The sequence below is a fragment of the Protopterus annectens genome, chromosome 6.part0, assembly GCF_019279795.1.
Source record: "Protopterus annectens isolate FY-2018-M chromosome 6.part0, PAN1.0, whole genome shotgun sequence".
Classification (NCBI taxonomy): domain Eukaryota; kingdom Metazoa; phylum Chordata; order Ceratodontiformes; family Protopteridae; genus Protopterus; species Protopterus annectens.
This window is the reverse complement of record NC_056737.1, coordinates 1726908575-1726913574: the sequence shown is the minus strand read 5'-3', so window position 1 is coordinate 1726913574 and position 5000 is coordinate 1726908575.

The window sequence follows — 5000 nt, the reverse complement described above, 5'->3', positions numbered from 1 at the left end:
ATATGTATATATTTATATATATATATATATATATATATATATATATACATATACATATATATATATATATATATATACACACACACATACATCTACTTGTATAACTACATTTCCTGTCCTGTTGAATGACTGTGCTGGATGATATTTTTGTGAAAACCTCAGGGCTATGTATATCTGAAATGGCTTAGTTGTAAACCAGTTTAGCTATAGTGTGCAGGGTCCTGGGTTCGAGCCTTGCAAAGGTTGTTTATTTTATTTCTGGGCAGATCAAGGATCATTGGATACAGAGTGATTAAGGCACTTTTAAACAGTTGTAAGCAGGTTTGCATGGGTTTGGGTGAAGGTGAGCACTCCTAACTTCCGGTTACAGTTTTTTATACTCAGCTTCTAAATTGCTTAACCTGTGTAGGCATTGCTCACCACTGTGCAAACAAGCTTAAACTCACTTACTGCTGCTTAAAACTGCTTACTCCTGCTTATCCCTGCACTATTTTCTTTAAAAGAAAAGAAAAGGGGTTTGTAGGAAAGTGGTGAAAAAGGGGCACAAAGAGGGAAAGAGAGTAGGGAAAATAGCTAGGGATGTGCAGGACAGGTGTAGGGAAGTTCTATAGCTGCCCATTTCTTCTACAGCAACAGCTGTGCATATACACTGATTTGGAGGTAGATTTGGACACTCATACTCCTGAGAGAGTGGTGAGGACAACAATAATATGCTGTGAAGCCAATTAGAACAGATTACATGTGTCCAGTGGACACGTGTGTGAAATGGAGAGCTATATATGGGGTGAGATTTTTTTTGGGAACATATTGCCCTTTTTTTTAAGGTGAGAGTGGGATGTTGGGGAGGGATAGTAGGTATATTTTGGGAGGTAGGTTGGGTAGGATAACAGACAAGACAGACAAGACAGCATACAGAGGCAGTATATGACACATTTGGGGGGTAAACACCTTGGATGGGGAGGGGTGTTTGGAAGTCGGAAGCCCATGATCCCCCTAGTGGAAACAGTGGGACTGAGTTCCCCACCCACAGGCAGTCACCACTGTACCTTCATGGCCACAAAGTTGGCTGTGCTGGGGGCTGAGTAAGAGGGGCAGGCTGACCTTGTTACACTATGCAGCCCTCAAGCTGGCATAGCAGATCTCCAAACTCCCTACAGAGCTTGCTATGCACCAGACCCCGGACCTGACGACAGGTGACAGTAACCTTTCCATACCTGCTCCCAGGGGGGAGAGCCCCATACCCTGAGGCGGTTTCACCCGAAGGTGGTGCAGGACCAGCAAACTAGGAAGTCCCGGGGTGGGCCCCAGAAATGATGGTGCCCGGTGCCACGGCCAGATGATGTGGGAGAGGTGGGTCCACTGGGACCGGCCTTCCCAAACATGCTATGGTGTCTCAATTTTACAGCATATGTGAGTTAGTAATAATCAACACATTCCAGGATTAGGTATAACAGCATGCGTAGATATTCCCATTAACCTGAAACATCAGATATGGAACAGTTGCATAGCAAACAGATCACATGCATATATGGAACCACAGTGGCCATTACAACAGCTTGCAGGTACATTGATGGCAGCATGCCACCAATGTGGGGGTATTTCAACATAGGAAATGCATAGAACAAATTTGAATATTTATCAAACAATAGAACATATGTCCCAACAGTAGATTTAATAGTGCATGTACCGATTGAGTTGTGTATTTAGTTTATTGTTGCAGATATGCTGGGGGGAGAGAAAGATGGCAATTAACAACTTGTATATCCCTGTAGTTCTCATTACTTTCCTAGTCAGTGCTGTGTTCTGTAACCTTACAGGTATTATTACACTACCCTATGGCCTTAGTTTGGGCAGTGGTCTAGATGTAGACAACTATATACATGAAATGAGTTTTACCTGCAGTATATACTTCTTACCTGGTATGCTTGTGGATGTATTGTTTGTTAACACTACCTGACTGTTTCTATGCATATTCCCAGATTCCAGGTTGATGTTATGCACATACCTGTCCATCTCTTATTGCACACACTCTGGGCATGTCTTGACAACATGCAGGTGAGACCGGGACATATTTTGACTGATGCCCTCATAAACCTTTGGTGAGTTGTACAATGACAGGTTTGTTTTCATAGACATTTTCCAAAGATTTACAGGCCTGACAGTCAGTTATATGACATTAAATGCTGCCTACATGTCAGAGATTAGCAAGCTGATATGACAGGGGGACAGGGTAACAGCCAGCAGATATTGGCCAATTCTCTGGACATTCCAGACAGATCTGTACAGTCGAGGGGTATGATTCTGCATACAGCTTACAACCACTCCCAGCATTTGAACCATGGCTGTGTGTGCTAAAATAACACAATGTGCATCACAGTTGGGTGCGCTATATAGATATTTGCTGTGTATCTTTTCTCTGAATTCTTTCTATAAGTCTCCTGTGGTTTTACAATCTGACCTTGTAATTCCAACACTCTTATACAGGGTTTCCTAGACAGTTTTATTATGTAGCACTGTGTGGATGACAGTGATGAGTAATACCTTATTAGTCAGAGATACTGCAACACTAACACTGCCATACAATACCAGACTAAACAGTACCCATCCAAGATTTTAATCTTTTATTTCTAGGCACAGTTTTCGTATCTGACAGACCTGTAGGGGGAATGTTTGTTAACACTACCTGAATGTTGTCACACATATTACCAGATTCCACATTATTATTATTATGCACATATGTCTCACTCTGTTACTGCACACACTTTGGTCATAGCTTCAAAACATGGGGGTGAAGTTGGGACATAATTTGCTTATTACTCTCATAACACTTTGGTGAGTTGCTAGAGTGACAGGTTTGTTCTTATGGATATGTTCCTGACAGTTATGATGTGCGACAATCAGTTGTATGTCATTATTTGCTGCCTGAACTTCTGGGATCATCCCAATGATTTGCCAGGGGGACAGGGTGACAAACAAGGGACTTACACCAATTATCTGGACTTTCTGACAATATCTGTACAGTTGTAGGGTATGATTCTACATACAGCTTACTATCACTCCCAGGATTTGAACCATAGCTGTGTGTGCTAAAAATACAACACTTTACATCTCAGTTGAGTGTGCTATTTGGATTATGCTCTCTATCTTTTCACTGTTTTCTGTCTAAGTCTCTCTCAGTTGTACAATATGACCTCTTGTGATTACAACAGTCGAATACAGACAATCATACACATTTTATTTATGTAGCACAGTGTGGGCAACAGTGCTTAATACAACAGTACTATTAAGAGATTGCAACACTACATTACCATATGATACCAGAGTAAACACAAGCAGTCCAGCAGGTCAACCTTTATTGTCAGGCTTTTAACCTTTTATTTACATACAACCTGTATGAGACTCTTCCTGCTATATTGTCTGGTTTATTCAGTACATTCCATACACAATATAGGTTTTATACTGGCAATTAACTTTCTGCTACTTTTAGATTTATTTCTTATGACAGTACATTCAAGAGTACTACTAACCTGCCTCACGATGCAACTTCTGCAGTCTACAGGCATGGGCTTCCTGGTTCACAGCCTGCTCGTCTGCCACTGTCAAAGACATATGAGGAATATTTAGCCATTCATATCCATAATATACATGAGCTGGCAATTATTAAACAGGTAGTAGACTGATACACACGGCTGGGACATCACCTGTCCGCCTAGCCTCTTGGATCCACTGATCCAAGAGCTCCCTCTTTCTCTGCTTCGGGTCAACATAGTGATGCCTGATCTGCTTACCAGTTTGAGGTATGCCAGTGACACTGGTGAGGTCACGAGTGAGATGGTCCCAGGCTACCGCTTTATATTGGGAACCATGTTACTGGCCCTGCAGCAGTCTCTGGTCATGGTCTTTAACAAGGAGTTCTGCCATGACTTTGGACTCCTGGATGCCCCAGCGCTGTGCTCAGAAGTGCACTCCTTCTTCCACACTGGCCATAGTGCCTACAGGAGTAAGCTGCAACCAGTTATGAGATGTATTCCAACCTATGGGGTTTAAACAGAGCCAGTTTCCTGCACTTTGCCATGATTGGACGGTTTTGAAAATGCTAAGCTATGGGCAAACCTGCTTACCTAAGGTTGGCATTGCTTAAAGGGGTATACCAATGGGCAAACTGATTTAGCTGGCCTACACATTGCTTACATCTAGTAAGCAGGGCTGTGCAATGCTTAGCATTGCTTAATTTTTAATTTGCACACTATTTGCTGTTTGGCATTGATTTATTATTCATTGCATGTTATATATGTGTTTGGTATCCATGATTCATGTGTACGCACACTGTATGTAGTCCTTGTGTTTATTAGGGGATTTCAACACTTTATTACAATGACACCTCACATCTGGACTTAATGCAGTACTCCAGTTCACATATTTATGTTGTGTAGTAGGTTATACAACATAAATCTGTATATAGATTCCTTTCACATGTTAAGTTTGATTTTCCTATAGTGAGGATCTGTTTGGTGATACCTCAATCTTATGTACTGCTGTGATGGCTTACTGGTTAACTTCTGTGACTATAGTGTACAGAGTACTGGGTTCAAGACCTGCAAGGACTCTTTATTTTGTTGCTTGGCAGAACAGCAGCTGTTGGATACAGAGTGATTAAGGTACTTTTAAGCAATTGTAAGCAGGTTTGCCTGGGTTTGTGCAATGGTAAGCAATGCTAATATCTGGTTAAATATGCTTACAGAGGGTTAGCTTCAATATTGCTTAACCTGTGTGCACATTGCTTACCCCCATGCAAACAGGCTTAAACCCGCTTACTGGTTCTTAAATATGCTTACTCCTGCTTACTACTGCTTAATAGTGCTTTCCCCCACTTACCCCCATACGAATTTAGACAGAAATGTAACATGGTTCTTGCGAAGGTGGTGGATTTGGACACTCTATGGATTTATCATTCATTACACATTAGACCTTCGATTTGTATCCCTAATTCATGTGTACAT